The sequence below is a fragment of the Anolis carolinensis genome, chromosome 4, assembly GCF_035594765.1.
Source record: "Anolis carolinensis isolate JA03-04 chromosome 4, rAnoCar3.1.pri, whole genome shotgun sequence".
In the NCBI taxonomy this organism is placed as follows: domain Eukaryota; kingdom Metazoa; phylum Chordata; class Lepidosauria; order Squamata; family Dactyloidae; genus Anolis; species Anolis carolinensis.
This window is the reverse complement of record NC_085844.1, coordinates 106,251,354-106,277,637: the sequence shown is the minus strand read 5'-3', so window position 1 is coordinate 106,277,637 and position 26,284 is coordinate 106,251,354. Positions and strand designations below refer to the sequence as shown.

The window sequence follows — 26,284 nt, the reverse complement described above, 5'->3', positions numbered from 1 at the left end:
GGAGCTCCTGATAAGATCCTAGCCATTGCAGATACCTCTTCTAATATAAGAGTGGGATACCAGATCTGAGGCTACTCCAGGGCATATTAACACCAGACTAAACTGGCCTTTGTAGGTGAAGCCCAAGTATGCATTTTGACAGCTTAACACGGAAACATAATGCAGTGGATTTTTTTAAAAAATGAGCAGAAAAAATGTCAGAAATAGATAGAATTTGGGAAAATTTTCTCATTGGAAAACAGCTCCAAGAATCTCTCAGCCAATAGAACAGTTTTTAAAAATAAAAACCCCTAATTTTCCATGATCTGTCAATTTTTCTAGCTTTCTCTTTCAATCCCTAATTAAAGCTAATCAGATCCTACCAAATACATGTATCTGCTTATTCGAATTCATATCCTGCCAAATATATGTATTTGCTTATTTATTGAATTCATATCCTGCTTTCCTCACAAGAGAGGATTTAGTATCTTACAGAAGAGGCATGGTATATGAGTAACAATTTCAGGTATCATTGTTCCTGTCCTATAATCCATGGTGAACTATATCTTGTATCCATGTGTAAAGAGAAAGCTTCTATCATGAGAGAAAGCTGTATCAAATTAAAGTCTTTCTCACACACTGCAAATCCTGGGAGGTTCCATCAGGAGAAGGTGGAAATTCTGAACCTGAGAAAATGAATCTCAACCCCAAAAACTGCATTGTTTTCCCCTTGGCAGTCATATTAGAAGTCAGAAAGTGAAAGATTTCAGGACTTCTTTCACTGAAATCTAGGATAGTCCCTTAGAGACTTGCAATAATATAGATCACTCTCATCAGAAACCTGTAGATGATACTCAACCTTGTAATGTGCACACGTATCCAATCCATATTCCTTTCACACTTCCCATTCATAATTATGTGCTTGCCACGTAATATGCAAATAAATCTTACATAACATAATGCTTTGTGCATTGAAACTGCTACCTTGAATGTTTCCCAAGAGGATATAGGAAAATGCTGCAGGTGTTGAAGCTATGGTGTCATTTACTCCTGACATACACAACCAAGACAAGTGGAAACCACTTTGAATTCTCAAGGCAGTTAAAATAGTTCAGAAAAGCAGGGCAGCCCTTTAGGGATTAGGCAAAGGTTATCTGTATTGACATGTGCAGTAAAACTTGATCTCTTGATTAATGTGAATCATCTCAAGACAAACATTGCATAGGATATTGAGCATACTGCTCTTCTCTTAATCTGTAGTTATAGTCTAACCATGCCATTGATTTCTGTTAACATTTACCCTCCTTGCTCTCTATAAAAAGAAACAAAAGTCAAACTTTGCTTTTGGCTCTTTGTGTGTGTGCACTTTTGAAAGAGTAACTACTGAGCCTAAAAAACCTTCTAACAAAATGAAATCTATTCTTCCTTGAAATCAGTAGCTCTAAATTAGTAACTACTAACATACATCTTAATATCTTAGAAAATAAGCTTGCTCCCTCTTCCCTATGACTTCCCCTCACAAATTTATACATGGCTATCATGTCTCCTCTCAGCCTTCTCTTCTGCAGGTTAAACATACCCAGCTCTTTAAACCACTTCTCATAGAGCTTGTTCACCAGACCCTTAATCATTTTAGTTGCCTTCCTCTGGACACTTTCCAGCTTGTCAACATCTCCCTTCAATTGCAGTACCCAGAATTGGACACAGTATTCCAGGTGTAGTTTGACCAAGGTAGAATAGAGGGGTAGCACGACTTTCCAGGATCAAGACACTATAATCCTATTTATGCAGGCCAAAATCCCATTGGCTTTTTTTGCCGCCACATCATAAGATGAGGAGTGAACATGTATATGTGTGTGTGAAAGCTGAGTAGAAATGTAATTCCTCTTGTTTGTGTACCCAATGTAGCTATACAGTCTGTGTGTCTATCTTCTTTTTCTGTATTGCTCTGTGGTATACTCTGTCAGCCAAATAGCCTGGACCTGAACCATCTAGGGCTTTAAAGGTCATAACCACCACTTTGAATTGTGCCAGGAAACAGACTGGCAGGCAGTGGAGCTGCTGCAACAGGAGGGTTGTCTGCTCCCTGTAGCCAGCCCCAGTGAGCAATCTGGCTACAGCTCTTTGGACCAGCTGATGTTTCTGAGCACTCTTCAGAGGCAGCCTCAGGTAGAGCGTGTTACAATGATCCAGATGGGATGTAACTAGGGTATGTACCACCATGGCCAGATCTAGCTTTTCAAGAATTGGGTGCAGGTGGTATACAAGTTTTAATTGTGCAGAAGCCTTCCTGGCCATCACTGATACCTGGGCCTCCAGGTTCGGTGCTGAGTCCAGGAGGACCTCCAAACTGTGAACCTGTGTCTTCAGTGGGATTGTAACCCCATCCAGCACAGGCTGAATCCCCATTCCCTGGTCTGACTTCTGACTGACCAGGAGTATCTCTGTCTTGTCTGGATTAAATTTCAATTTGTTTACCCTCATCCAGTGGAGCCCCAGATGGCATAGTGGACTAAGTGACTTGAAGGTTGGGTTGCTGACCTGAAAGCTGCCAGGTTCAAATCCCACCCGGGGAGAGTGCGGATGAGTTCCCTCTATCAGCTCCAGCTCCATGAGGGGACATGAGAGAAGCCTCCCACAAGGATGGTAAAAACATCAAAAACATCCGGGTGTCCCCTGGGCAATGTCCTTGCAGACGGCCAATTCTCTCGCTCCAGAAGTGACTCAAGTTGCTCCTGACATGAAAAAAAAACCCCCTCATCCAGTTCTTTACTGATGACAGGCACTGGTTTAAGTTCAGGACAGCTTCCTTGGCATTATGTGGAAAGGAGTAGTAGAGCTGGGTGTCATCCGCATATAGTGTCACTGTACTTTAAAATTCCAGATGACCTCTCCCAGCAGTTTCATGTATAAGTTAAATAGCATGGGGGACAAAACAGAACCCTGAGTAACCCCACAAGTCAATGGCCAGGTGTTCGAATAGGAGTCCCCCATCACAACTTTCTGGGAATAGCCCTCCCGGAAGGATTGGAGACACTGTAAGACAGTGCTTCCTAGTCCCATCCCGGCAAGATGACCCAGAAAGATACAATGATCAATGGTATTGAAAACATTTTGTATATGTTTTAAATTGCTCTTTGCATTTTGCAGTTATTTGAAAAACCAGGTGTTTATGGGCATTAGTGTAAAAAAAGATTTTCTTTAGACAGATTCCTTTAATGTGCATCAGCATGTGTATCAGCTCACAGAAAAAAGGCTTGAAAACAAGTGTGTGGGTAGTGTCCTTTCCAGTTAAGAAAGATGACAGCAACTGGGGGGGGGGGGGGGGGGATGACTGCAAACAAGTTAAAAAAAAACACTAAAAGATTGGACATTAGGGAATATTTCATTTCCCTCGTTTTGCACACTTCAACATATACGATTCAGTAATGCAAATGGAACTTTGTGTTTGATGTGTCAGTACCAGACTCCAGGTCACAAGAAGAAAATTAGATCAGATTGTGTCAGGACAGTAGTAAAAATCCAATATATAAAACACTTATCTTATTTATTTGGAATATTTTTATATCTAAAAATCTGAAACAAGTTTTGGGTATTATGATTCATAAAAAGACTCAAGGGAAAGAAGGAAAAAATGTAAACATGTTCTACCCATTTTGCTTGATTTACCTCTAGACTAGCTATGCCAAGTTTTCTTCAACACAAGCCAGCGTCCAATCTTCTCTCTGTAATACAGAAACATCTTGACCTTTTAGATTTCTTTTGTTCTTGTTTTTCTAGCAGAATCCTATTTTATGCATTTATTTATTTATTTGAAGTAGATGTTGATTTTATTAAAGCACTAGAATTAATTTTTCTGTAACATATTTGCATAAGAAAAACCCTGGTAGAATTGACATGAAGCTTCCCTTGAAATTTTTATGTTCTCTCCTCATTAGGAACTATTCTAAAATGCATGACTAAGAATGAGAAGGAATGCATGTTTCCAATGTTATTTTCTTTTTTAAAAAATTATTCACTTCATCTTAGAGTGGCTTGGGGCAAAAAATGTGTGAGAAAAGACTACTTAATGCAGTGTACAATTTGTGAACTCCCTTTCACCTTTCTACAACATTCTGAGCTTCTTTATGTGGGGCTGGGTGAAAGAAAATCCTGGGTGCTTCCAGAAAGAACAATTTTCCCTCTTTGGGGGCCAGAAAGGATTGCAAGGAGAAGATGGGGTGATGGTGACAGGGGATAGGGAAAAGGCAGAACTGCTTAATGCCTTCTTTGCCTCGGTCTTCTCACAAAAAGAAAGCCATCTTCAACCTCAGCAACATGGAATGGACGAAGGATTGGGGGAAATCCAACCCCAAATAGGGAAACAAGTTGTCCAGGAACACCTGGCCACTCTAAACGAATTCAAGTCGCCAGGGCCAGATCAGCTACATCCAAGAGTATTGAAGGAACTAGCGGAAGTTATTTCAGAACCACTGGAAATCATCTTCGAGAGTTCTTGGAGAACAGGAGAAGTCCCAGCAGATTGGAGGAGGGCAAATGTGGTCCCTATCTTCAAGAAGGGAAAAAAGAACGACCCAAACAATTACCGTCCGGTCAGCCTCACATCAATACCAGGCAAGATTCTGGAAAAGATCATTAAGGAAGTGGTCTGCGAACACTTAGAAACAAATGCGGTCATTGCTAATAGTCAACACGGACTTACCAATAACAAGTCATGCCAGACTAATCTGATCTCTTTTTTCGATAGAGTTATGAGTTGGGTCGATACAGGGAATGCTGTGGATGTAGCGTACCTGGATTTCAGTAAGGCCTTCGACAAAGTCCCCCACGACCTTCCGGCAAACAAACTAGTATAATGTGGGCTAGACAAAACTACTGTTAGGTGGATCTGTAATTGGCTAAGCGAACGAACCCAAAGGGTGCTCACCAATGCGTCGTCTTCATCATGGAAAGAAGTGACAAGTGGAGTGCCGCAGGGTTCCATCCTGGGCCCGGTTCTGTTCAACATCTTTATTAACGACTTAGACGAAGGGTTAGAAGGCACAATCATCAAGTTTGCAGATGACACCAAACTGGGAGGGATAGCTAACACTCCAGAAGACAGGAGCAGAATTCAAAACGATCTTGACAGACTAGAGAGATGGGCCGAAACTAACAAAATGAAGTTCAACAGGGACAAATGCAAGATACTTCACTTCGGCAGAAAAAAATGGAAACCAAAGATACAGAATGGGGGACGCCTGGCTTGACAGCAGTGTGTGCGAAAAAGACCTTGGAGTCCTCGTGGACAACAAGTTAAACATGAGCCAACAATGTGATGCGGCAGCTAAAAAAGCCAATGGGATTCTGGCCTGCATCAATAGGGGAGTCGCGTCTAGATCCAGGGAAGTTATGCTCCCCCTCTATTCTGCCTTGGTCAGACCACACCTGGAATACTGTGTCCAGTTTTGGGCACCGCAGATGAAGGGAGATGTTGACAAGTTGGAAAGCGTCCAGAGGAGGGCAACTAAAATGATTAAGGGTCTGGAGAACAAGCCCTATGAGGAGAGGCTTAAAGAGCTGGGCATGTTTAGCCTGCAGAAGAGAAGGCTGAGAGGAGACATGATAGCCATGTACAAATATGTGAGGGGAAGTCATAGGGAGGAGGGAGCAAGCTTGTTTTCTGCTGCCCTGCAGACTAGGGCACGGAACAATGGCTTCAAACTACAGGAAAGGAGATTCCACCTGAACAGCAGGAAGAACTTCCTCACTGTGAGGGCTGTTCGGCAGTGGAACTCTCTCCCCCAGACTGTGGTGGAGGCTCCTTCTTTGGAAGCTTTTAAGCAGAGGCTGGATGGCCATCTGTCGGGGGTGCTTTGAATGCGATTTCCTGCTTCTTAGCAGGGGGTTGGACTGGATGGCCCATGAGGTCTCTTCCAACTCCACTATTCTATGATTCTATTCTATGATTCTATTGTGGGGAGTTTGAAGAACTTGTTGACATGAGGCCCCAAATCTGTATTTGACTGCACTTTAAACTGCCATGGCTACAAAAGTATGGGAATTGTAGTTTTACAATATCTTTAGCCTTCTCTATCAAAGACTCTCAGTATCTACCCAGGCTACAATTCCCATGATTTCATAACATTGAGCCATGGCAATTAAAGTGGAGTCAAACTGCATTATTTCTACAGTGTAGATGCACCTTAAGGCTTGTTGCCAGTTTCTGTACTACCTACCAGTCTTACTATGGTTACCCACATTGAAAATTGTGTATGTAGATTTCATCATTTGTCTGAATGTCTTTGGTGTAATTACAGTACAGTGTTCCCTCACTTATCATGGGGGTTAGGTTCCAGGACCACCCGCAAAAAGTGAAAATCTGTGAAGTAGGGATACTATATATTTATACATTATTTTATTAGTTATACACTCTTTTAAGTCTTTATCAACTAATCGTGTGTTGATAAATTGCCTCCTTCTCCTTCTGTTGCGGTTTGGGCTCTTTTTCTCTTCTTTCAGCTTCTCCTTCCTCCCTTCTTAGGCTGTAAATTGTAATTATTTAATGATTTATAATATTCTTTTAGAGTTTATTGAAAAACTGTGAAACAGTGAAGCCACAAAAAGTGAACCACAAAGTAGTGAGAGAACACTGTATTCAACCTGGTGATTAAAAACAACTGATCAAAAATATGATGATGCCATAATTTGGATGGCATGGGCAGCTATGATACTATGATATCAAAGTGAATCTAGATTTTAATAATAATTGTATGAGATATCGCCATGGATATCTCATTGAGATTTCTCCATAAGAAAACTACTATCTTCTTCTTTACCTTTCTCTCCAGATAGGAAGGATGTTTTCTGTTCTCAGGGTAAAAGGGGGCTATGAAACTGGTTCCAAAATAACCACTGCAGATGGCAACTGAATCTTAGTGGCAACACCAGTGGCAGAAAAATCAGTGGCAGCTCCTGAATTAAAGCAGCAGTAGAAGTGCATTCCTTGGTGGATTTTGAGTTGTTTCATTGCAGCGTCACATCCCTGGAAGTTCCAGCCTCCAGTATATGCACTAATATATTGCAGGTGTTCTATGAATTACTCTTCCTTGAGAAGCGTTTGGTGAGAAGCAATAACAGCAATTAATACTTTAAATGCTTGATTAATATTCAACTGGACCATTGACCTCTGATTTGTTAATCAGCCATCTTAAATTTCATATAAATGAAATAAAAATACTGCATGGAAGAGATGATGATGATGATGATGATGATGATAATGATGAGTAGGAAGAGTTTATTTTTGTGGGTATTTAGTATTGAAATGAGTTCTGCATTTCTTTAATTTGCTACCAAATTGATAACCCTGTTTGGATGAAGCATTTCTCATCTGGAATATAACTTGCATGCCAAATAGCTTTTTTTTTCCCCTGCTGACAAATGTGTCAGGCAGAACTTACTTCCCTCCCACCCACCCAACAATAATTCTTTGCCATCTGGAAAATGTGTCCATCACAGTTTCTGTTAGACTGAAACCTAATTGTAACCACTTCATACTTAAAAGAGAATCTATGAAGTCTCCCAGTTCTGAAATATCTTCATATGGTGAATATCCTGTATTGAAAGAGATTCCCTCTGTCTGTTTTACTTAATCAGCCATAACCTGTTCAGAACGCCGATGCACCTTGGAAAAGCCAGCGTTGCTGGAGCGCGTTGCCTTTTGAAATCGTTAGATGGCATTCCACCGTGCGTCACCCACCTTGCAAATTACAACCTCAGCTGCAGCAGCACATCTATTAATCTGGTAGATATGACGCTCCCAAGTGGCACTGGTGCCTTTCACAACTCCCTGGTGACCCACCAATCCTCCTGGTGCACTCCGTACATGTAGGGAGTGTGCCGTGTGTTAATCAGGTCAACAATCATCCATAGCTCGGGGGACATGATAGAAATCTATCACAGCAGGCACCGGATCCTGGAGGCTTGAGCACATTTTGTCAGATCTCCTCCTCCCCCCTGTCAGCAACAGAGCTGTTGTACTCTTTCACTTACTCAGGTCCCTCCGGAGGATTCCAGCTTATCTTTCCTTCTCTCTCCTTTTTCTAGACAGTGAGGAGTTCAACGTCAACAGCAAAAGACAGCCCAGGATGCCTCTCTACCTGGAGGGTGCTGATTGAAAACTCCAATTGTTTTTCAAATAAACTGCTGATTGCAAGCCCTTGCTGATTTCTCTTAGCTTTGTGAAAAGAGAGGATTTTCAATTAAGGTAAGTGCTGTGTTATCTGATTGACTGCATCACTGTGAATTTTCTGCATTGAAAGTTCTAAATGAGTAAACTGACATTCTGCACTGCAGCAGCTCAGTCAGTCCGTGGTGTCAGGAGAAGAAAAGGGGGGGGGGCTGGAGGGGCTTACTTTAGGGGAAGGTAGCCAAGAACAGAACGGCTGTCTCAGGAGAACATTTGTTTGTTATCACCTGCAAAAGTGCAAACTCTTTGCGGAAGTACTGGATGGTGCTTTAAATCTCACTAATATGCTTAGATTGTCTATGGAGATCTCTATGTATAGGCACAGGCATGTGTATGTGATGAGTAAAAGCTACATTATTAATAATATTGTTTTCATCGGAGAGCACCCCTAGCCAAATAGAATTCCATAATCAAAGCCTTTCAAAATTCACCTCGGAGGCAGTCAGGGGTGATTCAAATGCGTGTGGGGAATATTCGTTCAGCCTTCCAGAATAGAAATGAAACTGAAGAAAAGCTGACTTTTATCCAAGCTATGTATATTTGAGGTTTGGGGGGAGGGGTGAGAGGAAATGTTAAACATGCAGCATTTTTTGACACAATCCCTTCTTGCAAGATTAGCAGCTGAATTGCATGCAGTGGAGGTTGCGGGTGTGTGTGTGTGTCGGGGGGGCGGGGTAGAAATAGCTTCTGATGTGTTTGGGGAAATGAAATCTACAGTTGTCAGCAGTAATAAAGTGTGACATGAATAGTCGTTTTGATTAAAAGGTCAGGAACAGATAGAACAAAGGAAGCCTGGTGGTGTGTTCAGAGAGAGAACTAAACTGACAGTCAAGATGTTTTATTTGAGAGAGGGGCACGGCAGGTGAAAGTGGCATGTCTTGAAAGATTAGTGATCTTTTGAGTAAAAGTCTTTGGATGCTTACATCTAAAACTAGTCTTGGATAATTGTGGCAAGAATGGAAAAGCCTAAGAAGGGCTAACTTGGGTATTCTTGCTTTCAGTTTCTGAAAAAGTTGACAGAATTGATGGCTAGAAAAGTAGTACACCATTTAGAAGTTTGTCAAACTGCATGTGTCATAGCCATTTGATATTCACCCTTCTTGACAAGTCAGTAACAAAGTCCTGTCATATAAAATATAAATCCATCTTGTAAACTCATTGGAACCAACTTATGGAATGTTATGTAATACTGTATCACTCTGCATGCATTTGCAAGGCTAATTAAAAGTATTTATAATACACAGAAGTTACAATAGCAGCATTCCATAGCATTTAAATAATGCATTCCAAGTGTTTAGAGTGCTTCACATATATTTATTTATTTATTTATTACAATATTTATATCCCGCCCTTCTCACCCAACAGGGGACTCAGGGCGGCTTACAATAAAACAGACATATAAAAACAGTACAATACACTATAAATCAGTTAAAAAATTAACTTACATATAACATTCATAAAATGCATTTATAAAATATAGATAGGCGTGTACAAGTTTAAAAGACTGGGTCTGTCAATTGAGTTCCAGTATACATAATAGTAATTAATGCTGCTGATTCTTATTCGAAAGCCTGGCCCCACAACCAAGTTTTTACCTTCCTATGGAAGGATAGGAGGGAGGGAGCCTGCCTGACTTCAATGGGGAGGGCGTTCCATAGGCGGGGAGCCACTACTGAAAAGGCCCTGTCTCTCGTCCCCGCCAGCCGCACCTGTGAGGCTGATGGGACCGCGAGCAGGGCCTCATCCGACGATCTTAAGCTTCGAGGTGGGTCATAGCGGGAGACACGTTCGGACAGATAAGCTGGGCCGGAACCGTTTATATGACCTCTATCTTCTTTACAACTGTCTTCTAAAGGACTGATGCTCAAAAAAGTGGACTGGGGCTGGTCCATGAGTTATGAGCTGCTGAACCACAGCATGTTTCAAGAAAAGAAAGAGCAAAATGTTTGAGGAACAAAAGTTATACTGGTCTCTGACACATAAGAGAAAAAAAATAAGGTCCCTCAGATCAGAGCAGTGCTCTAAGAAATGCCAACATATTAACTTACTTATAGCATGGGGAGATCTGTTGGTGAAGGGTGTTAAAGCAAAGGAAAAAATAGTTTGGCTTATGAGGACCTTGTGAGTTTGAGGCAGAAGTGAGATTTAAGTAAAGGACTTTCTGAGTCATAGATGTCATGATGCTACACCAAGTATCAACATCCTTTTCGTTTGAAGATTTCCTTTAAAGGAAATTTTCATGGGCATCAAAAATACAGCTAATACCTCTGTACCACATTGTACAGAACGTGTGCAGTTTATACTACTCTGTCACATAATGATAGGTGCAAAATTAACCCAGTGTCCTGACAAAATGTTGTATGTTTGCTGTATTATACATCATTTATGCTCTTTTAGAATCTATGCAAAGTTATCTTGTCCCAAGTCACGAATTTTGTTCACCCAACCTAGTAGTATATCCTCTGATTTGAAGCATCTCACATTGTCTTTCGTATCAGCTGCTACCTGAGCTTTTAAATCAGAAATTTCTGATCATTTAAACTTGAGCCTGAACTCAGAACCTTTTACATGCAAATCATGTTAGGCACCAAAGTTGTGGTGCCACCTTAAAAAAAGTAATATAGTGTTTGACTTTAGAGATATGTGGTGAATTGGCTCTGCCAAGATTTTGGGGTGTGTGCTTGTGCTTGACCAAATTTTGATCTTTATGATTAATCATATCCCTAAATGTAATTGGCAGTTAGAGATCCATGCATTTTGATGGTTATGATTTAATCAGTGAAAGATTGTGCTCAGTAACAATGTGCAGCAGACAACTAATGTGCACAAAACATTGCACATTTTTAAAATGTGTACAAACATGCTCCCATCAATAAGGCATTTATTCGCTTCATGAATACAATTGAATAATACATATTTAAATATATTTTAAAGTCTGCATGGAAAAAGGAAATAAACTTGCAAACAAGAAAAGGATAAAGTATGTAAACATAGACAGATCTGCCCATCTCTGTTGAAATGCAAATTAAAATAAGTGACTATTTATTTATTTATTTATTTATTTTTCAAACTTATATGCCGCCACTCCCCTAGGGCTCGGAGCGGCTCACAAGAACCGGCTAAAATCAACAATTTAAAAAACATCTTAAAAACATCTTTAAAAACATCTTTAAAACATCCTAAAAGCACCTTTTAAAACATCAACAACAGAACTCAAAAGCCTGTCGAAACAGATGTGTCTTACATGCCCTGTGGAAGGCCAACAAGTCCCGCAAGGCATGAACTTCAGGTGGCAAGGTGTTCCAGAGCGATGGCACCACTACTGAAAAGGCTCTGCGTCTAGTTGCAGTTAGATGAAAAGTCTTAAAACTGGGGACTTCCAGTAGGTCTTGGTCCTCAGAATGGAGGGATCTCTGCGGTTTGTAGGGAGTGAGGCAGTCCCTCAGGTACACTATGTCCTACACATATATGGGTTGACTTAAATATCCCCCATAATATTTCATATGGATTTATTTTCCACTCTGCCATAGTCACTCTATATGTTTTTCTTTCTAGAAGTACCTAAGTCAACTCATCCTCTATCTTCAACTTTTTTGTATTTGCTTATGTTGTACTAATGATCCCCCTGCTCTCTTTGACTCAAATATAGAAAATGTTTTATCAATAATATATTTAAATACATTTTAATGTTAATGGATTGTATAAGTGCACTGTTCACATCAGCAGTTCTCTGTGTGTTTGTAATGTGTTTTTGGTGTTTGTAATGTTTGTCAGGCAACATGGAACCTAGGTTGAAACTGTCGTAAGAAGACTAATGGCACAGAATGCTAGGAGCAAAGAACAGTGTTATACCTCCAGCCCAGGAATCATAGATACTGTTTTCAGTTCAGCTACTCACTAGGTTATTTTGTCCATCCATTTCAGGCAACATGCTACCATTTTCTTGTCTCATGCTTCCCATTATGCCTTGATCCCAGGAGCCATATTTCCTCACCACCTAAAAGAGAGATTATTGGTGGGTAAGAAATGTGGCTATGGTTTTATATGTAAGCAGTGTCATAAATAGAAAGTCAGTGTGCCATAGTGGTTTAAGTTTCAGGCTAATGGCACATCTACCCTAACCATTTATGCTGATGTGGAATGCAATCAGTCTGCAGTGGCTAAATGTTGCACAGGGCAGCATTAACTCAAAGTCACTTAACTCAGCTTTTTTTCCAGGTTAATCTAATTTAGGGGAAAATCCAACCCCAACGTTTTCTCTTCCCTCCTCCCAGCCTCCTTTGCAGGCCATGCCACCCAATAGTAGAAAGGAAGACCCACGAGAATAGGGCCCCCTCCACACAGCTGAATAAAATCCCACATTTTCTGCTTTGAACTAGAATATATGGCAGTGTGGGCTCAGACAACCAAATTCAAAGCAGATATTGTGGGTAATTCTGCCTTGATATTGTGGGTTATATGACTGTGTAGAAGGGGCCTAAAGGAGGTGACCATCTCACTGCTGTGGGCAGCAGCAACACAGAGAGGTAGGGAGGCAGCTGGTTTCTTACCCAGAGGTGCCAAATTGTCTTCAGTACAGCTGGGTAATAGAGAATTTATGTCACCACCATGGCAGCTCAGGTAGCCTGTTTCAGGCTGCCATGTGAGTTTGAACTGGTGTCTGGAATGCCAGTTTGAGCCCACTTATAATGTCAGCGTAGAACCGCCCTAATGAGTTCAGGTGACTAGGATTCAAATTCCTGCTCAGCCATGGACACCTACTTGTTGTTCTTTGACAAGTCATACTCTCTGAATCTCAGAGGAAGACAACAGCAAATCCCTTCTGAACAAAGTATACTAGGGGGAAAATGATAAAGTCACCTTAGGGTTACCATAATATGGAAATAACTTGAAGGCCTACAACAACTGTCCAAATCACTTTATATTATTAGCGCTAAAAGCTTAGATTTAAATAAAACTAAGCAAATCAGAGTTTAAAATATTACAAATATAATTCTTCATTTTTTGTTTTGAAAATCATTTTTAAAAGCCAGCCCTGTAGATTGAGGGAAGAGGTTCTGCAATCAAAGTTGTCATTTCATGCTGATCTGAACATCAACTTTCATATAAAAGTGTTGAGAAATTAAAGTCCTTTCCTAAGCTCCCAAAGTTTTCACTTTGGTAAAGTAGGAGGGGGGGGGTGTTTTTGCTGAGCATAGGTAGTAGGCTTGAGCAATCCATGAAAAAATTGATTCTAAACTCGTTTCAAAAGTAGGGGGCGCCAGCGTTTCGTTTCTGATGTCATTTCCGAATTTTGCCCCCCCAAAAATTCGAAATTAACGAAAATTCGTTATTTTCTAAATTAATTCGTTAATGGCGGACGTGCATGCGCAGTGGCAAAAAAAAACAGCACGAGGGGAGATTTTACAGGACTCTCCCGCCCTCATTTTTTGAGTGATCTTCTTCAAACTTGGTACAGTGGTAGAACACATTTAACACTGATAGCTCACCAAAATTTGGAACGTTTCCCTTATCCTCTGATTTTTGGCGAATTTTCATAGCTTTTATAATAAACCATTTTTTAATAATTGCAGAAATCTGTTCCTGGTTTGAAAGTCTTATGTTTCATTGGGTTGTCTCTACTGTGAAAGTCATTGTTCTACTTCAGAAACTTTGTTTTTGTGGCTGAAACTTTGTTAAATTGGTGGACCAAACCATAATATGTTCCATCCATGTCGCTTGCACAAAGTTCAGGCAGTGTCATAGATTTTGCCATGTTTCTATGACAGAACCAATTAGGAAATGACATTTATCACCCAGGAACAGAAATCATAGTACACCATCAAATCCTTCCTGACAGATGGCCATCAGCCTCTGAATAAGGAAATTAGTTCCTGGTTTGAAAGTGCTATTTCCTGTTTCATTGGCTTTTCTGGGCTGAGAGTGTGTGACTTGCCCAAGTGAGTGGCAGAGTGGGGAATCAAGCCACAATTGGAGTCCAAAATTCAAACCTCATCCTCCCTCCTTCTCTCTAAACTTCTCATACCTTCCAAGAATTCACATACTGTATGAAAGTTTGGTCAAGATGGTCAGAGGAGGGCAACTAAAATGATCTAGGGTCTGGAGAACAAGCCCTATGAGGAGTGGCTTGAAGAACTGGGCATGTTTAGCCTGCAGAAAAGAAGGCTGAGAGGAGACATGATGTATAATATGTGAGGGGAAGTCATAGAGAGGAGGGAGCAAGCTTGTTTTCTGCTGCCCTGCAGACTAGGACACTGAACAATGGCTTTAAACTACAGGAAAGGAAATTTCACCTGAACATTAGGAAGAACTTCCTCACTGTGAGCTGTTCAGCTGTGGAACTCTCTCCCCGGGCTGTGGTGGAGGTTTCTTCTTTGGAGGCTTTTAAGCAGAGGCTGGATGGCCATCTGTTGGGAGGGATTGGATGGTGTCTTCCTGCCTGGCAGAAGGGGTTGGGCTGGATGGCCCACGAGGTCTCTTCCAACTCTACTGTTCAATGATGCTATGATTCTAAGTGAGGACAAAAGGGGGTGGGGAATGTTAAGAGGAGAGAGGGCCTGGAACACCTGGGAATTGTAGTTTGCAAGTGGGCATAGTACTATTGGAGAAACGTTTGCTTCAGCCCAATGCTTTTATAAATGGTCAATATTCAGAGGCTTCGTTCTCCTGCATTTTGAAAGCTATTATGATGATATTTGCCAGAATGGAAGCAAAAATTAAGTACTCTTAGCCTATCAAGTTTCATAATGTTTGACCCATCCACTGATTTTTGGGGATTTCTGAAGCAACATTTTTTAAAAATGTTAGCAGATTGATGGCCACGCCTCCCTGTCCTTCTTCCTTCCACTTTGATTTGCTTGCTAAGGCTTCTGGGAAATGGAGTTTTTTCTCTCGTTATGGCGAATTGCTTCATTTCCACTTAAAAGAATGGTCAATATTCAGAGGCTTCGTTCTCCTGCATTTTGAAAGCTATTATGATGAAATTTGCCAGAATGGAAGCAAAAATTAAGTACTCTTTGCCTATCAAGTTTCATAATGTTTGACCCATCCACTGATTTTTGGGGATTTTTGAAGCAACATTTTTTTTAAAATGCTAGCAGATCGATGCCCATGCCTCTCCCTCCCTCCCTCTTCCGCTCTGATTGGCTGAGAGGCATGCCAACATGGCTTCTCCTCTCAGAGGGGCTACAGCTTCATCCGAAGACATCAGAAACAAACGAAAAAAGGTACTTTTATTATTCAAATTCGTAATATTTGTAAGGGCAGTGAGCAGATGGTTCAATATTAATTCAAAAGTGCTTACGAAACGAATTTTTAATGAATTTAACGAAATAACGAAAAATTTGCTCTAGCCTAATAGGTAGATATGGGAGAAGGCCAAGGTCTGCCTTAGGCATACATGCCACATACTGTTGAGAACTATTAGGCCTGAGCTGTGGTGCAAGCTGGTGAGCAGCCAGCTGGGACCAATCACGCTGACCAAGAGGTCATGAGTTTGAGGCCAGCTCGGAGCCTGCGTTTGTCTTGTCTTTGTTCTATGTCAAGGCATTGAATGTTTGACTTATATGTGTAATGTGATCTGCCCTGAGTCCCCTTCGGAGTGAGAAGGGCAGAACACAAATGCTGTAAATTATAAATAAATAAATAAACTACATACTAATGATTAACACCTTTACCTAGGCCTGAGTTTATGTGAGAAATGTATCAACATAACACAACCATGGAGTATTATAGCTGTGTGCTTGGAAACAATTTCAAAAGTGTAAAACTTGTGGAGTGACTTTTTAAGATAATTTCTGAATAGATAATATATCCAGCTGATGGTGTCAGAGCATTGCAGGTATATGTATGCAACAATGCTTGCAGAGTAGTATGTCAATGTGCATTGCTTATTACACATTGGTTCTTCTTCTTCTTGTATTCTGCATTATAATGGTAATCAATAGAGAGTTTGTATACTACTTTGTTATTGTGTGCTTTTAAGATGTTTCTGACTTATGGGGACACTAAAGTGAACCTATCACGTGGTTTTCTGGATTTGAGAGTGTGTGAAACATCCAAAGTCACCTAGGGGATTCCATAGCTGCACAGGAATTTGAATCCTGGTCTTGAGATTCATGGATCCCTTCTCACTGAAGTTTTTATGCAGTTGAATGCTAACTTCAAACTGAGGCAGCCAGACCACCCCCCCCCCCAAAAAAAAGCATTCAACTTAAAGTGGTTAATGTACTAATACTCTGTGATTTTTCTCACAATCAAGGCCTCAAACTGGGTCCAGGATTTCCTATGTTATCATGTATACAGCAAAGCTACTTTCTTCAATAACAGTCTGAAACTGCATTCAATGGTCCATGCAAAATCAGAGATTCATGGAATAGATGTTCCCTAAGTCAAACCATTACACCACATTGACTCTCTGTGTACGACTAGAGTACCATAATTCCAGCAGTAGATAATATCTACACTAGGTTCATATAGTGTTGTATCTCATCTTTTATAAGTAATAATGATATCCTAAACAAGGATGAGGTGTGCACATTCTTACCTTCCTCCCCACATTTGTGTTGTCCTCCTTCCCCTTTGCTAAATACTGTATGTAAAAGTGTCATTCTTTGCTCAGCAAAATTACATTTTACCCTTTATAGTATTTGTCATTTGAAGGAGACACATTGTTGTTTGTATTAAATATATGAGATGGTCAGGGGCAAACTGCTGGACTTAAAACAAGAGCACCACACTGCTCACAGCTGCATACTGAAGTACTGTTTCTTCATTCATCCAGCCTGGCAAAACTTTGAAATGAAAGGAGAGAACTGAATGTGATATAAACTACAAGGCTGACCCTTCTGTCTTTCTTCTTCGAATGTGCATTGTAGTTTCTCTTGTGATCTCCTGATATCCTGACACTGAAGGATAAAGTCACAAAGATTATGTGCTACATCCAGGTCCAAGAGGATTATGCCTCTAAATACCAATAACTAGAGAAGTTGAACAGAATGGTGCTGTTGCTTGCATGCCTTCCTTCCTTGTTTCCCATAGTTAGTTAGATGCCATGCTGAACTATATAGGTCTTTGGTCTGAACCAGCATAGAAATTCTTACATCCTCTGTTATTGATAATAATTGCATCGCAATATTCTGCAATGGCAGTATTAAAGGGAAATGTGCACATCTAGGGACTATGTATGAAGTAGATTGCCTCCCAGATTGACCATACATGTTCCTTTATATTGTAGAATAGTGTTCTTCAAAAGAAGCCATACATCATAAAAATAATTCTGCATTTCACTTTTTTTCTGATGAAGTGCAGTACCTTCCATTTCTCATGTTTCAAATTCATTCTGTTTGTTTTGGCACTGCTCTCTAATTTGTTAAAGTGACCCTGTCCTTTAGAACATTAGCTACCTAATTTGGTGTCATCTAGAAATTTGGAAAGCATGATCTCTATTATATTATTCATATCATTAATAAAGATATTGAATAACACAGGGTCCAGGACAGGACCCTCTGGCAGCCCTCAAGTCATTTTTTCTCCAGGGTGATGAGCACTTTTTGGATTCAGCAGCCTGGTTCAGATTTTACAAGCTTATTTGTAATCATTTCCTGGTCATAATGCATGAAGTATAAGACCTCCTTTCAATCCTTCTACAATCCAAGGCATGCTAATCATTTTACACCTCCTGTACAATGGTTAACGTCTTTGTAATGTTGCATGGATGTGTCAGAATCAAATGAATCTGACACATTCCACTTGAGATTTGACATAATTTGGTTTGGTGAGGGATTCATCAGTATAGCCTCGAGAATGAGTGTCTAGCAGCACATGATGCTAATTGTGTCACTTGCAATCACATCACTTAAAAAAAAAACTACACATACGTAGACAGGTAGGGACCATGTAAGGAGGGAGGGGAAGTATAACACTTTCTTCCTCTGCCTTAATAATACTGAACTCTGAGTTTTCCTTAGCAAAAAGAAAGAAAGGGAAAAAGCTTTCATTAACACTATAGAAATATTTTCTTCTGTTACAACATGGGAGAAGGTCTGTTGCATTGCACTTGTGAAGGGTTTTTGAACCCAAAACCATGCATCCATGAGTGCTGTGGACAAGGGGATGGTTTTGATGGCCTTCCTGGATAAAAGGCCTATCAAAAATAGCTTGGCACACACAACAAGGCTGGCCACATGATGTGGAGTTGGGAGACAGAGACCATTTAAATTCTTGTAGCCCTCACATAGGCCTTCTTTGAATTTGCATGACTCAGTATGAGTTGATCTGGTTGTCCAATGGAACTAGGTAAGATTCTCTCTCTCCCCCCCCCCCCCCCCGTGTGGGTGGGTCTGCCTATCCCATACTTTGTCTAAGGGACGGGTAAATGGCTTCACAGTGATATCTTTAATTAGGTTTCATTGGCAACTTTGAAGGAAGAGGGAGAGAGAATTCCAATTGTTGGTGTGCACCTTGGCTAGGCCTTTGGAATGACTTTTTGGGGGTTCTATGGCCTGGGGACTGGGGAAGTGCTTGCACTTGGGATGACAGAGTATTGTTTGTCCTTTTTGAGTTCTGAGCTAGTGGGAGGGGAGTTCCCTACATCTGCCTTCTAAAACATGGTGAGCAACCCATAAGACTGTATTGCCTTCAAGGTCAGGCATTTTTGCCAAGGGGAATCTGGAGAGATTTGCCACATGTAGTCACTTGCCTCAGCTAACACTCTGATCAATTTGCTTACCCTTCTCTAGCAAGTTTCCCGGGTTATAATTTTAAATAGGTCAAATAAAGTGGCCCTTATTTCATCCAACCTCATGTATATGCCCTTGTTATTTCAAGCTTAGCAATGAAAAATGTTCCTGCGTGCTTCACTCTCAGAGATGTTAAACCTGTAATTCAGTAATGAGTAAGGACTTCATCAGATGGAAGTCCTTAAGATGGGGAAAACTGGGGCATCCATGGGGCAGTGGGGCAAATCTGATAGGCAGCAGAGGAAACCATTTCCCAGTGCACCACATCTCCCACATTGCTCCCTTCTCCATACCACTGGGGGATCGTCGCCGCCTGGTTTCCCCCCGTGCTTTCCCCAGCTTGTTGTATGAGAACACGGGAAGCCTCCTGTGTTTGCAGGACTCCATTGTAGGATGCTGCCAGGATGATGGGAGTACAGAGCCCTGCCCAACCTGGCTGTGCATTGTCTGATGGGATCTGGCAGGCTTCATGCTCCCAATATTCTGGAAGTGTCCTAGGATGCTGAAATTGCCAAATATGATGAGGTTCTGTCTGTGACCCTCAGGATGTTGGGCTCCAACTTCTGTCAAATGTAGCCATACTTCTAGTCATTAAGATCCAAAAACTTCTGGAAAACCACAGTTGCTGCAATTAAACAAGGATAATAAATTACTTTTTTGCTTCTGCATGTCAATATTTGTATTCAGCTCTGTATTGAAAGGTCTCAGGAGAGGTAATAATTGAAAACAACCTTCAATAGTTTAAGACAGTTAAAAAGCAAGTCAGAAAAAGCTTAAAGCCATTAGCAAACATTTAAATTTGAGTGTACACAATATAAACAGTCTGTAAGCTAATAGGCCAATGAGCCTTTGTCTTCAAGAACTTCAGTGAAAAAAGAGTTTTTAACTTGGCTCTAAAATGAGACATCAATAGACGATCAAGGAGAAGGCAGTTTCCAAGCAGAATATCAAAACAGAGGAGGTCCACTTATATGTTTCCACATAGTATTTTATTTTCACTGGTGAGGCACAGGAGCATTTGTCTCACCTAATTGTCAATACATGGCAGAAATGTTGACAGGTTTGCATTTTACAGGTATGTATATGTTGTCTGTGTAAGTTCTCCTCTGTGTGCAATATTTAGATAATGCCCAAAAGCCCATGTTTTTCAAATGTCAAAAAACTCTGATGTGAAGGATCCTAGACCGGTCAGAATCTTTGTAATTTTATAGACCTTTTGTACAGAATTTGCATGTGGTTGTTTTCTATGGAGGACATAGTATATTCTGATATACATGTTCCTTAAACATGGAATCCCATTGACATCCCTACCTTCATGTGATTCCAGTGTATTTAGCAATATAGTTTCCAGAGTGAAAACTACAGTCAGCTGTTGTACTTTTCATGATTGTGTAGAAAAGGGAATTTCAGAAGGTCTTGCTTTTATCTGGTTGTGTGATATTCCACTATTACTGACATCACATCTTTTATGCAACCATGAAATTAAATGTACAGGAGACTTCCACAGTTCTCAATTTTGCAACCACATTTTACTAGAATGATAAGTATCACCTTAGAAGTGCATTTATGATTCTGATTCTGCACATGGTATTTTCAAGGGGGTGGAGGTCAAGTATGTAGCACCTGGCTTAAACATTGTACACAGTGCTTATTAAAGCAAACCTACAAAACTGGAGCATGCACCTTTCAACTTTCCCTGTATTTTGCAGCTGTGGAAGGAGCAGGTGAGTCAGAAGTCACCAATCCCACAGAGAAAGACAAGAGTGGAGAGAGAATGCTGCCTAAGCTAATGAAGTATCTCCCTTATGCCCTTTGTGTTATCACTTCCTTAAAAGAAGAAAAGCATATCTGAACTATGTGATTAATGGTGAGAAAGGACTGGATTGACTTTTATGCTAAGTAAGCTATAGAGCTGGGGCCTAATTTCCCTAGAGCTCCTGTAATCTAATTGTTGGAGAGCACATCTCCTTTCCCCTTTGGGCTCTTTTAAAACTTTTATAATCAACACTAGCTTACATTTAAAATGTTCTCATTGTGAACAATTGCCTTGCCCTTTTCTACCATAAGTTATGGACATGCATAGTTCTCTCTTGTTTGGCTTCTCATGTGATCAAATCATTTGACATATATTGCCAAACTTGATATATAATGTTAATTAGCTGTCCATCCTGCACTTAATGTATCTGTTGTCCTACAAAAGAATTTAACAAGGCAGAAAATCAACTAAAAGAGATCTGTTGTGTATTCTGCTGTGTTGAATTTATGAGCAGTTATTATCCATATTATCCAAGTAAAAATAATCCAGTTACTAGGGCAAGCTTGCCTCCCCTCTCTGGAAATGTATATATGTATGTATTAGAGGTGTGATTTTTTTAGTTTGCCTTGTAATTCGGGACAAATTTGTTAAATTTTGTACTTACAAGGCAATATCCGATACATAGGTGTGGCCAACACAAAAAATTTAAGAATCAAAACATACCCCACATTTTTTCATTTTAGCTTTGTAAATCTCAGAAGGCTCCCAAAGTTTCCTTTTCAGTGCAAGAAAGCAAAACAAAGACAAAAATGATGCCTTAGTGCCTTCCCTTGCCTTTTCTTTAAATTAATGGAGTCTTGGCATTAGGAGGGTGCAGTGTTTGCTGGGAACAGCACAGAACCCTGGGAAATGTAGTTTGGGAAGGGAGGAGCTCTATGTCAGAGAATTCAAAAGGGCCTGCCCTAAATTACATTTCACAGAATGCATCAACATCAGAAAACACCAATCAGAATTTAAACTAGAATTTAAACATGAATCCTTTTGCTGGGAATTAACAATCTACAATTAGACCAAAACTCAGATAGGATTTTATTTTATCTCACCACAGCAGCAAGAATAACTCTGGCTCAGATATGGAAAACTAAAGAGACACCCACTATCAAAAAAATGGATTACAAAAGTGCTAGATATAATGAATATGGGCCTACTAATGCAAAAACTGGCTCAGAACAGAGCACCAGTCAACAGAACAGATTGGAAAATACTGATAGACTACTTACAAAAAAATACTATATATGCAAAAATTGACTAAAGAGAGCCCCAAGGCAAATCTTAAGTATGATATAGTTAACTATACAAAGACAAGGGATATGTGAAAAGAAAAATAAAAGAAGACGCTCTAGGGAAGAAACAGATAACTACAGCAACTTTTTACTTACTTTTACTCTCTACATGTGGGGATTTATCCTTTTTTTTTCTTTCTACCTTTCGTTTTTCTCTTTCTCCCAACTTTATTTTTCCCTTTTTTCTTAATTATTTCATACTACACTCTCTCACTTTCTTTAAGATGCATTGTTCCCTTACTTTTAATGTACTAGAAAAATAATACTCGATAACAGATGTAATTGGAGAAAAGGTTGCTTGTAAATCTTCAATAATTTTTTTTCTAAAGTACCAATCAGGGTGGTGGAGAGATTTGTCCTTCCCTAACAGCAGCCAGTGACAGTTCCAATGAATGTCTGAATCTACAAAGAGGAGGAGTAAATCTCTGTGCTGGGCTGGGAAGAAATCCCTAAATGAATGGTCCCCATAATATAAGGCAGTGGTTCTCAACCTGTAGGTCCCCAGGTGTTTTGGCCTACAACTCCCAGAAATCCCAGCCAGTTTACCAGCTGCTAGGATTTCTAGAAGTTGAAGGCCAAAGCATCAGGGAACCCTCAGGTTGAGAACCACTACTAAAGGGGAAGCATATTAGAATCATAGAATCATAGAATAGTAGAGTTGGAAGAGACCTCATGGGCCATCCAGTCCAACCCCCCACTAAGAAGCAGGAAATCGCATTCAAAGCACCCCCGACAGATGGCCATCCAGCCTCTGCTTAAAAGCCTCCAAAGAAGAAGCCTCCACCACAGCCCAGGGGAGAGAGTTCCATTGTCGAACAGCTCACAGTGAGAAAGTTCTTCCTGATGTTCAGGTGGAATCTCCTTTCCTGTAGTTTGGAGCCATTGTTCCGTGTTCTAGTCTGCAGGGCAGCAGAAAACAAGCTTGCTCCCTCCTCCCTATGACTTCCCTTCACATATTTGTACATGGCTATCATGTCTCCTCTCAGCCTTCTCTTCTGCAGGCTAAACATGCCCAGCTCTTTAAGCCGCTCCTCATAGGGCTTGTTCTCCAGACCCTTAATCATTTTAGTCGCCCTCCTCTGGACGCTTTCCCGCTTGTCAACATCTCCCTTCAACTGCGGTACCCAAAATTGGACACAGTATTCCAGGTGTGGTCTGACCAAGGCAGAATAGAGGGGGAGCATGACTTCCCTGGAGCTAGACGCTATACCTCTATTGATGCTGGCCAGAATCCCATAGGCTTTTTTAGCTGCCACATCACATTGTTGGCTCATGTTTAACTTGTTGTCCACGAGGACTCCAAGGTCTTTTTCGCACACACTGCTGTCAAGCCAGGCATCCCCCATTCTGTATCTTTGCATTCCATTTTTTCTGCCAAAGTGAAGTATCTTGCATTTGTCCCTGTTGAACTTCATTTTGTTAGTTTCGGCCCATCTCTCTAGTCTGTCAAGATCGTTTTGAATTCTGCTCCTGTCTTCTGGAGTGTTAGCTATCCCTCCCAGTTTGGTGTCATCTGCAAACTTGATGATCATGCCTTCTAACCCTTCATCTAAGTCGTTAATAAAGATGATTAACAGAACCGGGCCCAGGACGGAGCCCTGCGGCACTCCACTTGTCACTTCTTTCCATGATGAAGACGACACATTGGTGAGCACTCTTTGGGTTCGTTCGCTTAGCCAATTACAGATCCACCTAACCGTAGTTTTGTCTAGCCCACATTTTACTAGTTTGTTTGCCAACTAATATTAATTAGTTTAAAGGTTGAATGATAATCTGTCAGTATAGTTTTGATGGTGCCTTTCTGCCTGGAAGAAGAGACTTGGACTTCCAGTCCATTCAGTAGATGTTTATAAGATATTGCACACAAACAACATTTGCTTTGTCCCCAGTGGAATATGTTCACAGCGCCTGACTAGTAGCTATTGCTTGAGTATGTTTTAATGTATTATATGTTTTACGATTTTATGTTTATGTGTTTTAAATGTATTTATGTGATTATATTGTATTGTGTATTGTTGGGCTTAGTCCCCATGTGAGCTGCCCTGAGTCCCTTCGGGGAGATGGGGCAGGATATAAGAATAAAATTATTAATATTATTATTGGACTAGATGACCCTTGAGGATCCTCTCAAACTCTAGGATTCTATGCAAATGTAAAATTGGTCAATATTGGTTTCTATTGGGTAATATGAGAGACATTCAATGAGATAACTATTGTGGCTTTTAAAAAAATCATTTTTGTCAAACTTTTTTAAAATCCCTAATATCAGTAGATGTATGAATATTTGTGAACGTTGGGGGGGGGGGGGGGAGATTCCGTGTTATTTCCTATCATTGTATAGAAAATTCAAGGAAATATCTCTTGTAGTTTCTCTTTTAAAATGTTGTTTTAAATTTTTTTTGAAAATTCCCCAAAAAACTGTGGATAAGTTATAAATTCTGAGATTTGCTGGGCTAACTGTGGTAAATGTGTTCTACCATTGAAGCAAGTTTTAAAAATGAGGGAGAAATTATTCCCTGAAGTTTCTCCAATTTTAGTAATTTATGTGCAATTATTATAATGAAATAGTAACACATTTTCCACTAACTATACTTTAGAAACACTTTAGAAATGAAATGCCAGTGCCTCCAGTTTTGTAATTTTTTTAACTATTTTATAAATGGATCGCACATCCCTTGTGTATATATGTGTGTGTGTGTGTGTGTTCAGGCTATGGATGTTGTTGAAATCCAATGAAGGTTGTGATCATGAATGCATCCTGTGAGCATAAAGCCACACAAACAGTAAGCAAATCATATACAAAGATGATTAATCTGAAATCAGTAGGATAATAGAGTTGTTTGATATGAATGGGTTAAAATATATGTGAGGGAGTCTAAGGATATAGAGCAATGTTAACTGTGCTGCTGGACATCCAACATATAGTTGAATGTGTATTGGACTTTATGAAAGAAAGCAAAGCAATTTATTTCTTTGAAGATTGTATACAATTTCAGTAAGCTTTTTCTATATTTCCAGACTGTAATTTTAAAAAGAATGCAGTAACAATAGTCACACATATACATGCAACTGTATTGACCTTTCCATAAAATTCCTGTTCATGAGCTCTTTATTACATAAATAGTGACTGCCCTTCCCATTAATAAATCTATTATAGTGACAATTATATTATATCTATATCTAACCTTTTTCCAGTTTGGAAGCTGGGAACAACATACAGCATTTATAACACACATTGCTAAAATTTGCAGTATACAATAGCTAAATATTTTATTAAATGATATATTTAGAAATAAAACATAATCTATTAATGAAAGACAACAAATAGAAAACCCTTCATATTATGTAAGGACAGAGGCAGCCCAACCATATGGTGAACTAGGCACTTGCCTGTGGCGCCATCGTCCTGGGGGCGCCATCGTCCCGGGAGGATAGTGCCAACTTGGTCTCCTTCATTGCTGGGCTCTGAAGCGACCAAGGGTTGTCTGTGCCTTCCTTCTCCAGCTCCGACACGGCGCAGACGCACTGGGCTCCTCTGTGCCCAACAGCTCTCCCTGGGTCCTAAATGCAAGCGGAGGGAGGGAGGCACAGGCAGCCCTTCCTTGGTCGCTTTGGAGCCCAGCAATGAAGGAGACCAACCCAAGAGTGTGTGCTTCATTGCTGGGCTCCGAGGCGACCAAGGAAGGACTGCCTGTGCCTCCCTCCCTCCACTCGTATTTAGGACCCAGGGAGAACTGTTGGGCGCAGAGGAACCCAGTGCATCTGTGCCATGTCGGAGCTGGAGAAGGAAGGCACAGGCACCTTACTTGGTCGCTTCAGAGCCTCCTGCTTACCAGAAACCTTCCAGAAAGTCAAAATGGTCCTATTATTATTATTATTATTATTATTATTATTATTGACTCAAAGACAGAATATAACGCAGCAAACTAGATGAATTATTATCATCCTTAGGACAGTTATATTTTCTCTATATATACTCATATACACTCTGTCTATCTGTCTATCTAGTATGTCCACAGATGTAGTCCCACATATTGCTATTGATACACATATAGATATTCTATATCTACACACATTATATATCCACACACACACACATATGTAGACCCACATGCACACATGTGCATACTGTGTTAATAATAATAGTGTATTATTGTGAATAATAATATACTATTCATAATTGTCTCATGTACTGTTATTAGTATTATGACTATGAATATAATACTACTATTAGTGATAA

General features: G+C 40.3%; 1 protein-coding gene across 7 annotated transcripts in view; it reads left to right on the top strand.

Annotated features, from left to right (window-relative positions):
* cdh12 (cadherin 12) overlaps positions 1–26,284 on the top strand; it is an 868,710-nt gene that overhangs the window by 527,147 nt on the left and 315,279 nt on the right. For 6 of the 7 annotated variants that reach the window (XM_062977611.1, XM_008114209.3, XM_008114208.3 and 3 more), the window contains one exon: positions 8,065–8,224. The gene's annotated coding sequence lies outside the window, so the exon portion shown is untranslated. Of the gene's footprint in view, positions 1–7,657; positions 8,225–26,284 lie in introns of those variants that run through there. The other variant, XM_062977610.1, reaches the window with a different exon arrangement.